The sequence below is a fragment of the Capricornis sumatraensis genome, chromosome 10, assembly GCF_032405125.1.
Source record: "Capricornis sumatraensis isolate serow.1 chromosome 10, serow.2, whole genome shotgun sequence".
NCBI classification, from domain to species: Eukaryota; Metazoa; Chordata; class Mammalia; order Artiodactyla; family Bovidae; genus Capricornis; species Capricornis sumatraensis.
This window is the reverse complement of record NC_091078.1, coordinates 87695066-87708774: the sequence shown is the minus strand read 5'-3', so window position 1 is coordinate 87708774 and position 13709 is coordinate 87695066.

The following is a 13709-nucleotide window of genomic DNA, read 5'->3' as shown; positions in this document are numbered from 1 at the left end:
TAGAACCTTGTAGGTTATCATAGAACCCTTCAACTTCAGCTTCTTCAGCATTACTGGTTGGGGCATAGACTTGGATTACTGTGGTATTGAATGGTTTGCCTTGGAAATGAACAGAGATCATTCTGTCGTTTTTGAGATTGCATCCAAGTACTGCATTTCGGACTCTTTTGTTGACCATGATGGCTACTCCATTTCTTCTAAGGATTTCTGCCTACATTAACAGATATAATGGTCATCTGAGTTAAATTCACCCATTCCAGTCCGTTTTAGTTCACTGATTCCTAGAATGTCGATGTTCACTCTTGCCATCTCCCGTTTGACTACTTCCAATTTGCCTTGATTCATGGACCTGACATTCCAGGTTCCTATGCAATATTGCTCTTTACAACCTCAGACCTTATTTCTGTCACCAGTCACATCCACAACTGGGTATTGTTTTTGCTTTGGCTCCATCCCTTCATTCATCTGGAGTTATTTCTCCACAGATCTCCAGTAGCATTTTGGGCACCTACTGACCTGGGGAGTTCCTCTTTCAGTATCCTATTATTTTGCCTTTTCATACTGTTCATGGGGTTCTCAAGGCAAGAATACTGAAGGGGTTTGCCATTCCCTTCTCCAGTGGACTGCATTCTTTAAGACCTCTCCACCATGACCCATGTGTCTTGGGTGGCCCCATACGGCATGGCCTAGTTTCATTGAGATAGACAAGGATGTGGTCCGTGTCATCTTTGATTTCTTTCATTAGTGTCTTATAATTGTCTGTGCACAGTTCATTTGTCTCCTTAGTTAGATTCATTCGTAGATATTTAATTCTTTTTGTTGCAATGGTGAATGGAGTTGATTCCTTAATTTCTTTTTCTGATTTTTCATTGTTAGTATATAGAAATGCAAATGATTTCTGTGTATTGATTTTGTATCCTGAAACTTTGCTAAGTTCATTGATTAGTTCTAGTAATTTTCTGATACTATATTTGGGGTTTTCTAGATACAGATACAGGATCATGTCATCTGCAAACAGTGAGAGATTTACTTCTTTTCCAATCTGAATCCCTTTTATTTCTTTTTCTTCTCTGATTGCTGTAGCTAGGACTTCAAGAACTATGTTGAAAAATAGTGGTAGAAGTAGACACCCTTGTCTCATTCCTGATCTCAGGAGGAATGCTTTCAGTTTTTCACCATTGAGAATAATGCTTACTGTTGGCTTACATATATGGCCTTTACTATGTTGAGATAGGTTCCTTCTATGCCAATTTTTTGAAGAGTCTCGTTCATAAATGGGTGCTGAATTTTGTCAGAGACTTTTTCTGCATCTATTGAGATTATCATATGGTTTTTATCTTTCAATTTGTTAATATGGTGTATTACATTGATTGATTTGCATGTATTGAAGGATTCTTGCATCCCTAGAATAAACCCAGCTTGATTATAGTGCATGAGCTTTTTGATATGTTGCTGAATTCTGTTTGCTAAAATTTTGTTGAGGATTTTTGCATCTATGTGCTTCCCTGGTGGCTCAGAGGGTAAAGCATCTGCCTACAGTGCAGGAGACCTAGGTTCAATCCCTGGGTCGGGAAGATCCCCTGGAGAAGGAAATGGCAACCCACTTCAGTATTCTTGCCTGGAAAATCCCATGGATGGAGAAGCCTTGTATGCTACAGTCCATGGGGTCGCAAAGAGTTGGACACGACTGAGCAACTTCACTTTCACTTTCATCAGTGATATTGGCCTGTAGTTTTCTTTCTTGTGTTATTTTTGTCTGGTTTTGGTATCAGGGTGATGGTGGCCTTGTAGAATGAGTTTGGAAGTGTTCTTCCTCTGCAATTTTTTGAAAGAGTTTTAGAAGGATAGGCATTAGTTCTCTAAATACTAGATAGAATTCTCCTGTGAAGCTGTCTGGACCTGGGCTTTTGTTTTTTGGGAGATTTTTGATCACAACTTCAATTTCAGTGCTTGTAATTGGATTGTTCATAATTTCTATTTCTTCCTGGGTCAGTCTTGGAAGATTGAACTTTTCTAAGAATCTGTCCGTTTCTTCCAGGTTATCTATTTTCTTGCCATATAGTTATTCATAATCCTTTCTTATAATCCTTAGTATTTCTGCATTGTCTGTTGTAACCTCTTCTTTTTCATTTCTAATTTTGTTGACTTGATTCTTCTCCCTTTGTTTCTTGATGAGTCTACCTAAAGGTTTGTCAATTTTGTTTATCTTCTTGAAGAACCAGTTTTTAGTTTTATTAATCTTTACTATTGTTTCTTTCATTTTTTTCATTTATTTCTGCTTGGATGTTGATAATTTCTTTCCTTTTACTAATTTTGTTTTTTTTTTCTTCTTTTTCCAGTTGCTTAAGGTGTAAAGTTAGGTTGTCTATTTGATGTTTCTCTTGTTTCTTGAGGTAGGATCGTATGGCTGTAAACTTCCCTGTTAGGACTGCTTTTGCTGCATCCCATAGGTTTTGAGTTGTCACGTTTTCATTGTCATTTGTTTCTAGAAATTTTTTGATTTCTCTTGATTTCTTCAGTAACTTGTTGGTTATTTAGAAATGTGTTGTTTAGTCTCCATGTGTTTGTGTTTCTTACTTTTATTTTTTTTCTTGTAATTGATATCTAGTCTCAGCATTGTGGTCAGAGAAGATGCTTGATACAATTTCAATTTTCTTAAATTTACTGAGGTTTGATTTGTGACCCAAGATGTGGTCTATCCTGGAGAATGTTCCATGTGCACTTGAGAAGGTGTATTCTTCTGCCTTTGGATGGAATGTCCTGAAGATATCAATATAATCTCATTAGATCCATATCATCTAATGTATAATTTAAGACTTGTGCTTCCTTACTAATTTTCTGTTTTGATGATCTGTCCGTCGGTGTGAGTGGGGTATTAAAGTCTCCTACTATTATTGTGTTACTGTCAATTTCTCCTTTTATGTCTGTTAGTGTTTGTCTTATGTATTCATGTGCTGCTATGTTGGGTGCATCAGTTCAGTTCAGTTCAGTTCAGTCACTCAGTTGTGTCCAACTCTTTGTGACCCCATGAATCGCAGCACGCCAGACCTCCCTGTCCATCGCCATCTCCCGGAGTTCACGCAGACTCACGTCCATCGAGTCAGTGATGCGATCCAGCCATCTCATCCTGGGTCATCCCCTTCTCCTCCTGCCCCCAATCCCTCCCAGCATCAGAGTCTTTTCCAATGAGTCAACTCTTCTCATGAGGTGGCCAAAGTACTGGAGCTTCAGCTTTAGCATCATTCCTTCCAAAGAAATCCCAGGGCTGATCTCCTTCAGAATGGACTGGTTGGATCTCCTTGCAGTCCAAGGGACGCTCAAGAGTCTTCTCCAACACCACAGTTCAAAGGCATCATAGATATGTACAGTTATTTTGTCTTCCTCTTGGATTGATCCTTTGATCATTATGTAGTGTCCTTCCTTATCTCTTGTAATTTGATGAATCATATTTATTCTAAAAATTAACAAATCTTTTCAAATAGAAGCATCAGAATTCACAACTGAGCTCTGTTCTATGACCCTGGTTTGTGCAGAAAAGAATTTCGTATGAAGAAATTCCAGGCCAATTTTCAGAATAGGTCAACACATGCAATTTCAAGACACATTCATTTTTGAGGCTAGGAAGAGGATAGAAAATAAAGAACAAGGTAGAATTCCCACTGAAGGTGCCCTCTTGAACTGATACATAAGGAAATATTTAACCTGTTGAATAGTAGTGGAAGGAGTGGGCAGGGAATAAATAAATTGCCAGGGCCATGAAAACCAGGTACCTGACTGAGCATTCAGAAGAAGATCTAATTTAATTTAGAAATTAAATTAGAATTTAATTTAGATTGGTTCATAGAATGGTTAAGGGTTTGAGCTTTGGAGACTGGTTCTATGATTTCTTATTGCTGCTAAGTGCTAACTTTATGGCCTCAAACAGCTTCCTGAACCTCCTTGTGCCCCAGTTTCCTTGATAATAAAATTAAGATGAAAATAGTACCTCATTATCAGGATTGTGAGACTGAAATGAGTCAATCATTGACAGTGTCTAAGCACAGAGGATGGCACTGCAAATGGGAGTCCTGGTTATTGTTGTCATCATTACTTGACTCTCACCATCTCTACTGTTGCCTCTCTGGACCAGGCCACAATCATGTGTCACCTGGAATGTGGTATTTGTTGGATAATAACACTGAAACAGACTCCTCATTGGTAATTCAGCATCTATCCTTGCCTCACTTAAAGCTTTTCTCCTCAGCATGGCCCCAATTACCATTTATGAAAGATCTTACCTCATTTCTAGAGGAGAACCCTAGAAAACCCTAGAGTAGTTGCCCACAAACCTAGGATCAAGCCCATGTTTCTGCATCAAGTGGTGTTATCATTAAAAGAATTGATCTGTACTTGGCTTCATGATCCAAATCACAATCTCCATGAACTTATTAATGTGTGATCATTTAATGTCTATGACCTCCACGATCTTGTGGGGAAAGAGTTTTCTGTTCCACCTCTGGTATCTAGCACACTGCTTGCCACGTGGTGAGTGCTCAGTGAATATTTGTTGAGATACCCACTAAGTATAATGAGTTGTTGAATGAGTGGATGTCACCAAGTATAGAGAGAGTATAAGAGACAATTTTGATATATAATACATACAATGGAAATTTCCCTTATGGCTGTGTCTCAGTTTTGATGTAAAAACTCTAATTTTCATTCTCTTTAATGTCACACACAGTAGAGGTGGAATGGAGAAAAAGGGAGAGATATCAGAAGGAAAGAATAGTCACAAAAGCAAATTAATATTGAAAAACACAAAACAGTTTCACTTAAAATGTAAAGGGTATGGTATTGAGAATCTAGTGGTTTTTTTTTTTCTTTTTGCCAAGTTGCTAATGCATTTTTGTATTTCAAGTCTGCTGGTGATATTTTATGATGAAGGCATTTTCTCTTATTTTTATACATTAAAAAATGTCTTTAGAGTTTACATAGTTATCCCTCAAATGTAACTCTATGCTCAGCATAATTAAGGAAAATATCTAGACTAAGTTGTTTTTCTTACAATACCAAGAACTGGTAAAGAATCTTCGTAGAGATTATATGTGCTATGCTCAGTCACTTCAGTCTTGTCCGACTCTTTGCAACCCCATGGACAGTAGCCCTTCAGGCTCCCCTGTCCATGGGATCCTCCAGGCAAGAATACTGGAATGGATTTCCATTTCCTTCTCCAGGGGAATCTTCCCAACCCAGCTGTTGAAACTGTGTCTCTTATTTGTCCTGTATTGGCAGGCAGGTTTTTTTTTTTTTTTTTTTTTTAGCATTAGTCCTACCTGAAAGTGAAAGAAAGTGAAGTCCCTCAGTTGTGTCCGACTCTTTGCCACCCTATAGACTATAGCCTACCAGGCTCCTCTTTCCATGGAAATTTTCAGGCAAGAGTACTGGAGTGGGTTGCCATTTCCTTCTCCAGAGGATTTTCCCAACCCAGGGGTCAAACCCAGGTCTCCTGTGTTGCAGGCAGGCACTTTACCATCTGAGCCACCAGGGAAGACCAAGTTTCTCTTACAATGCCAAGAACTGATACCCTCTTCGTGGAGATTATATAGATTTCTCAATTTTGTCTTATACTTTGGGGTTTTGTCTAAACACATAAGTGCTATCCACTAGTTCATCTATTTACTTATTCATTTATCTAAAAAAGATTTACTAAATTCCTAATCAAAGGAGAAAAGGAAAGATATAACCATTTGAATGCAGAGTTCCAAAGAATAGCAAGAAGAGACAGGAAAGCCTTCCTCAGTGATCAGTGCAAAGAAATAGAGGAAAACAATAGAATGGGAAAGACTAGAGATGTCTTTAAGAAAATTAGAGATACCAAGGGAATATTTCATGCAAAGATGTGCACAATAAAGGACAGAAACGGTATGGACCTAACAGAAGTAGAAGATATTAAGAAGAGGTGGCAAGAATACCCAGAAGAACTATACAAAAAAGATCTTCATGACCCAGATAACCATGATGGTGTGATCACTCACCTAGAGCCAGACATCCTGGAATGTGAAGTCAAGTGGGCCTTAAGAAGCATCAGTATGAACAAAGCTAGTGGAGGTGATGGAATTCCAGTTGAGCTATTTCAAATCCTGGAAGATGATGCTGTTCAAGTGCTGCACTCAATATGCCAGTAAATTTGGAAAACTCAGCAGTGGCCACAGGATGAGAAAAGGTCAGTTTACATTCCAATCCCAAAGAAAGGCAATGCCAAAGAATGTTCAAACTACCACACAATTGCACTCACCTCACCCACTAGCAAAGTAATGCTCAAAATTCTCCAAGCCAGGCTTCAGCAGGGCATCAACTGTGAACTTCCAGATGTTCAAGCTGGATTTAGAAAAGGCAGAGGAACCAGAGAGCAAATTGCCAACATCTGTTGTATCATTGAAAAAGCAAGAGAGTTTCAGAAAAAAACATCTACTTCTGCTTTATTGACTACACCAAAGCCTTTGACTGTGTGGATCACAACAAACTGTGGAAAATTCTTAAAGAGATGGCAATACCAGACCACAAGACCTGCCTCCTGAGAAATCTGTATGCAGCTCAAGAAGCAACAGTTAGAACTGCACATGGAACAACAGACTGGCTCCTAATTGGGAAAGGAGTACGTCAAGGCTGTATATTGTCACCCTGCTTATTTAACTTATATGCAGAGTATATCGTGCGAAATGCTGGGCTGAATGAAGCACAAGCTGGAATCAAGATTGCTGGGAGAAATAGAGTCACAAAGAGTCAGACACGACTGAGTGACTGAACTGAACTGAAGTTGCTGATTGGCCACACGCTGTGTTAGGTTGGATAACCTTTTGCTTAAGGTGTGAAGCAGCTCTTAATGGGTGACCTGTACTTGCTGGTAACTTTTATTTTTTTATTTTTTTCTTAGGGTCTTTAACATTCTTATTACTTATCTTTTATTTTTTTTTAATTTTATTTTATTTTATTTTTAATTTTAATTTTTACTTTATTTTACTTTACAATACTGTATTGGTTTTGCCATACATTGACATGAATCCATCACGGGTGTACATGCGTTCCCAAACATGAACCCCCCTCCTACCTCCCTCCCCATAACATCCCTCTGGGTCATCCCCATGCACCAGCCCCAAGCATGCTGTATCCTGCATCAGACATAGACTGGCGATTCGATTCTTACATGATAGTATACGTGTTTCAATGCCATTGTCCCAAATCATCCCACCGTCTCCCTCTCCCTCTCCCTCTGAGTGGTAACTTTTAAAGTAGCAACCTTTTTTGCTATAAATTCAAAATGCACAACAGCTTTTAAACCCACTGTCCACTTTTAATATTTTAAAGCTAAATTGACCACAGTACTCAGTGTGTGTATGTGTGTAAATGTTAGTATGTGTGTGTGTGCATATGTTGGGGTGGGGCTCAGTTTCCTCTTTGAACTAGAGATATTTATAAGGTCCACTGCTTAGCAGTGTCCCTGGTGACCATATTGTCCAGAGTTGCATAAAGTACAGCTGTTCCCATTCCCTTTGAATGATTTCTTAAGAGATAAAGCTGACTCAGTTTCTTTCAGCTATATTCCTTTGGACACAGATATCCTGAAAGCCAGATTCTGTAAGTTGAAACAGTGGATGAACTATTTGCTTTTACCTTTAGGACTTAGAGGAATCTTCAAGTGCACAATACAGGCCTCTGATTCAGAATAAACGGTGCTTAAATCTCTCATCTTGGTGTTACAGCTCTCTGTAGACTACTCCCTTGGTGTTGGCTCTTGATGGCTTCCGGCAGTTCTGAGCTGAATCATCCCCTTTCTGGTGAGAGGGTTTCTTGTTTAAACATATGGTGGAAATTGTTAAATTTCCTTCTCCTCAAATAACCTATTTCTATGCCCCAAAGTAACTTAAATGATGGCAAATTTTTGCTGATGCATGCTGTCTGACCAGCAGCCAGAATAGGTAATGAACATCCCCTGGGGAAGTCTGGTGGGTGAAGAAGTTGAGGAAGATAATTTTCAGTAAGTGAAGCTGTGGGTGTGGATTAGCCCACTTGCATTTCAACTCACCAACGAGATCAAGTTTTGGGAAAAGGCAGAGGTCAGGGGTTGACAGTCGTTAGCATTCCCAAGAATCTCCCGTGGAACTTGTTGGTTCAGGTCATCACACCACCACTTTGCCCAAAGATACATCTTTACTAGGTCAAGATTAGGAGCCAGGACTCTATTTGGTGATCAAGCATCCCCAGATATAGTAACTTAATACCAGTATTGGCAGTGAGGTCTTTCCTAAGGGTGTGTGCATGCAAGCGTCTGTGCCAAGTCGCTTCAGCTGTGTGACCCCATGGCCCCCTGTCAGGCTCCACTGTCCATGAGCTTCTCTGGGAAAGAATGCTGGAGTGGGTAACCATTCCATTCTCCAGGGGATCTTCCTGACCCAAGGATTGAACCCAGGTCTCCTGCATTTCCTGCATTGCAGGCAGATTCTTCACTGCTGAGCCATGGGGGAAAGCCCATCCTAAGGGTAGTTTGTTTTATTATATGATTTATACTACAATGTATATACTATATATTTATTATATATAAAATATTTCCCTCTTTTCTTTGGCTACCAGGAAACTGAACAGAGTGATGGAAATACCTCCCATTCCCTTATTGCACTATCTCATTTGAGTTAATGAGAGATAGTATAGAAGAAGGGATAAGAGCGCGGACTTTAGAGCCAGATCCCCAGCTCCAAATACTGACTTTGTTTGTACTTGTTTGTGACCTTTGACATCTCATTAGACTTTCTATGTGTCACTTTTCAAATGATTGAAAACTGGAATAGTAGTCAAGAATCATAGAATCCTTGTCAGAAGGAAGTGATATGTGCAAAGTGTCTGGCACATGGTACATGGTTATCACCCTTGTATTTATTTTTTATTACATCTGTGTTGTCATTTTACTCCTCATAACAATTCTATGCCATGCCTGTTATAAGTGTTGGGGTAGAAAAAACTGGAATTCAGAAAGAGTTGGTAACTTACCTGAATTTTCCCATTAAGTGATCTGAACTCTATTTGTCTTAATCCAAATCTTTGACTATTCCAACAGATCACAATGTTTCCTGTGCTGTCAGAGATAAAGTTAACATGTAGCCTGGCAGGCTACAGTCCATAGGGTTGCAATGAGTCGGATATGAGTGAAGCGACTTAGCACATAGCATCCACATGCCCCATCTTAGTGTAGTTGTAATGTGTACACTTTTGCTCTCTTGGCATGGTTCTTGGTATCTCCTTTCTGTTGTTTCTTGGTTGCACTATCTTATACATCTCTCATTGTAAGTTGCCTTGGGTATTTTTTGAAAATAGGCATAGGATAAGTTTCAAATAAAATGAACATATCAACATGTGTCTGTTGCTCGAGTAAGTGGACACGTAAGTGCCTTAAGACTGACAGTAAAAGTTGTGGCATTGGATTTGTCACCTAGGCAAGCATGTTGGTATTTCTGGAGGGGTTCCTCTCTACAGAGAACTAAGAAAAGCAGTTGCTGAGTAAATCCATTGTCATCTGTTTTCACTGTACTGGATTTACCAACAAAATTCTATAAAGCATATAGAATGACAGCATATATAAATAAGAATAATAAGAAGAAGAATGTATTTTTCTTGACGGTCTGTGGCAAAAATTGGTGGCAGAAGCTGTGGTTCGGCCAGCTTGTAATTGCTTGGAACTTGGATATTGACTGAATCTAGTTCCTGCAGTTTTTTCCCTTACAAAATAAGGAAAGTAGGTCAAAGCAGATAGCATGGCTGGAATGCATAACAAGTTGCTAAGAAGTAGACACTAAAATGATTTAGCACAGACTGTGGTAAGAAAAGGCTTACCAATTCATAAATGCATGGAATGTCTGATTTTGTTTCATCATCCCTATTATCTTTAATCCTAAGGCTAGAGACACACACCAGAAATAATCTTCAGCTCGTTTGGTCTTTGTCATGAAGCTCACAGTTTTCTATTCCTTATGGGGATCCTCATCTTTTTTTCTTCTCTGGACAACAGTTGATTGTTTCCTGTGGCTTCAAACCTCAGGAAGCTCTTTTATGAGGTTCCGGAGCTGAAGTGCACTTTCTGGAACTCTTTAAGACAACTGCCTATACCAGAGGAGCTAGTCTTCCAACAGGACCTCTGAAAGTGTGGTCACTAGAATCACCACAGGAAGTTAGTGTGCCTGGTATGCTGTGGCTGTGACTTTTAGCCCCAGCCACTCAGCCCCTGAGCTACTGACCAACAAGGATCTGCAGGCATCTGTCAGGGGTTCTGACAACTGCTAGAGTCTGCTTGGAGGATGATACAGACCTCATCCCAGGGAAGGGCTTTCTAAAAATCTGTAGAGCCATCTCCAGTACTTTGGGAAACAGCCCTCTTCATTCTAGAGTTGCCATAAACAGGAGCTTCTTAGTCTCAGAACAGAAACATGTGATAGGAAGCAACAAGGGACTTCTTTGCCAGAAAGAGCATAGGTCTGCTCAGAGCATCACTTTTAGGCCCTGGGGATCTCTCAAACTGACTGCTAAAAACAAACAGTTCTGTTGGATAAACTAGAAGTTTTCGGTTTGCTCCATGGGAATACTCTTCCTTATTTCTCCTTGAAGCAGCTTCATGGAAGTTCCCAAATGCCCTGGAAAAGCCATCTTCCATTTCAGTATGGCAGAGGGGGTGCTTCTATGAGATCCTGACGAGGTTATTTAGAAAAATTTAAATTTTTGAAGCACCCTAAGTAATAAGAAATGGGGAAATGGTTTTATGTTGTGGATAAATATTAGGTAATATAATATTAGGGCTTTCCCTGTGGCCAGTCGGTAAAGAATTTACCTGCAATACGGGAGACCTGAGTTAGATCCCTGGGTTGGGACGATCCCCTGGAGGAGGGCGTGGCAACCCACTCCAGTATTCTTGCCTGGAGAATCCTCATGGACAGAGAAGCCTGGTGGGCTGCAGTCCATGGGGTCACAAAGAGTTGGACATGACTGAGCGACTGAACTGAACTGAACTGATGTGCCAGGAATGATGTTAAATCTTTTCAAAGATTATCTCATTTCATTTTTATATTATTTATATATATTTTAAAATTAATTTATTTATTTTAACTGGAGGCTAATTACTTTACAATATTGTACGGTTTTTTTTGCCATACATTGACATGAATCAGCCATGGGTGTACATGTGTCCCCCATCCTGAAGCCCCCTCCCACATCCTTCCCCATCCCATCCCTCAGGGTTGTCCCAGTGCACCAACTTTGAGTGCCCTGTTTCATGCTTTGAACTTGGACTGGTGATATATTTCATATATGGTAATATACATGTTTCAATGCTATCTTCCCAAATCATCCCACCCTTGCCTTCTCCCACAGAGTCCAAAAGTCTTTATATGTGTGTTTCTTTAGCTGTCTCACATATAAGGTCATCGTTACCATCTTTCTCAATTCCATATATATGCATTAATATACTGTGTTGGTGTTTTTCTTTCTGACTTACTTCACTCTGTAAAATAGGCTCCAGTTTCATCCACCTCATTAGAACTGATTCATATGCATTCTTTTTAATAGCTGAGTAATATTACATTGTGTATATGTACCTCAGCTTTCTTATCCACTTGTCTGCTGATGGACATCTAGGTTGCTTCCATGTCCTAGCTATTGTAAACAGTGCTGCAATGAACATTGGGGTACATGTGTCTCTTTCAATTCTGGTTTCTTCAGTGTGTATGCCCAGCAGTGGGATTGCTGGGTCAAATGGCAGTTCTATTTCCAGTTTTTTAAGGAATCTCCACACTGTTCTCCATAGTGGCTGTACTAGTTTGCATTCTCACCAATAGTGTAAGAGGGTTCCCTTTTCTCTGCACCCTCTCCAGCATTTATTGGTTATAGACTTTTTGATAGCAGCCATTCTGATTGGTGTGAGACGGTACCTCATTGTGGTTTTGATTTGCATTTTTCTGGTAATGAGTGATGCTGAGCATCTTTTCATGTGTTTGGTAGCCATCTGTATGTCTTCTTTGGAGAAATGTCTGTTTAGTTCTTTGGCCCATTTTTTGATTGGGTCGTTTATTTTTCTGGTATTGAGCTGCATGAGCTGCTTGTATATTTTTGAGATTAATTCTTTGTCAGTAGCTTCATTTGCTATTATTTTCTCCCATTCTGAAGGGTGTCTTTTCACCTTGCTTATAGTTTCCTTCATTGTGCAAAAGCTTTTAAGTTTTATTAGGTCCCATTTGTTTATTTTTGTTTTTATTTCCATTGCTCTGGCAGGTAGGTCATAGAGGATCCTACTGTGATAGATGTCAGAGAGTTTTTGCCTATGTTCTCCTCTAGGAGTTTTATAGTTCCTGGTCTTACATTAAGATCTTTAATCCATTTTGTTTGTTTTTGTGTATGGTGTTAGAAAGTGTTCTAGTTTCATTCTTTTACAGGTGGTTGACCAGTTCCCCCGGCACCACTTGTTAAAGATATTGTCTTTTCTCCATTGTATATTCGTGTCCCCTTTGTCAAAGATAAGGTGTCCATAGATGCATGGATTTATCTCTGGGCTTTCTATTTTGTTCCATTGATCTATATTTCTGTCTTTGTCCCAGTACCATACTGTCTTGATGACTGTAGCTTTGTAGTATAGTCTGAAGTCAAGCAGGTTTGCTTTTCCAGTTCCATTCTTCTTTCTGGGGCTTCCCTGGTGGCTCAGAGGTTAAGGTATCTGCCTCCAATGTGGGAGACCTGGGTTTGATCCCTGGGTCGGGAAGATCCCCTGGAGAAGGAAATGGTAACCCACTCCAGTATTCTTGCCTGGAGAATCCCATGGATGGAGAAGCCTGGTAGGCTACAGTCCACGGGGTTGCAAAAAGTCGGACATGACTGCATGACTTCACTATCACTCACTATTCTTCTTTCTCAAGATTGCTTTGGCTATTTGAGGTTTTTTGGTATTTCCATACAAATTGTGAAACTATTTGTTCTAGTTCTGTGAAAAATATTGATGGTAGCTTGATAGGGATTGCATTGAATCTATAGATTGCTTTGGGTAGTATACTCATTTTCACTATATTGATTCTTCCAATCCATGAACATGGTATATTTCTCCATTTATTTGTGTTGTCTTTGATTTCCTTCATCAATTTTTTATAGTTTTCTATATATAGGTCTTTTGTTTCTTTAGGTAGATTTATTCTCATTATTTGAAGCAAAACCTATGGGAAGTATGTTTTGTTTATCTTTTTTTCTACAGATTAGGTAACTGAGGCTTAAAGAGATTAAGTGATATGCCCAGAATCATTGTAGTAGTTAGTTTCTGCTACCAAAATACATGTGTTTTAAAACAATGAACACTGTTTGGCATAATTCTTTGGCTTGTCTGTGACTCTTCTGGACTGAGATGACCTGGCATGGGCTGAATGGTCAAGGATGGCCACACTCTCACCTCTGGGCATTCACTAGGACTGTGGGACAGCTGGTCCTCACTCTGAGTGGTCACTAATCCTCCAGGATGCCAACCTAGGCCTGTTGACATGGTGGTAGAGGAATTTCTATGAGTGGCCAAATCCAGATACCCAAGCATTTTTCAAGTTTCTGCTGGTGTTATGTTTGATAATATCCTATTGGTTACATAAAGTAAATCATGCTGGACCAAGATCTTATTCAAGGGGTGGAGAAATAGATCCTTCCTCTTGATTATAAGAGTGGCA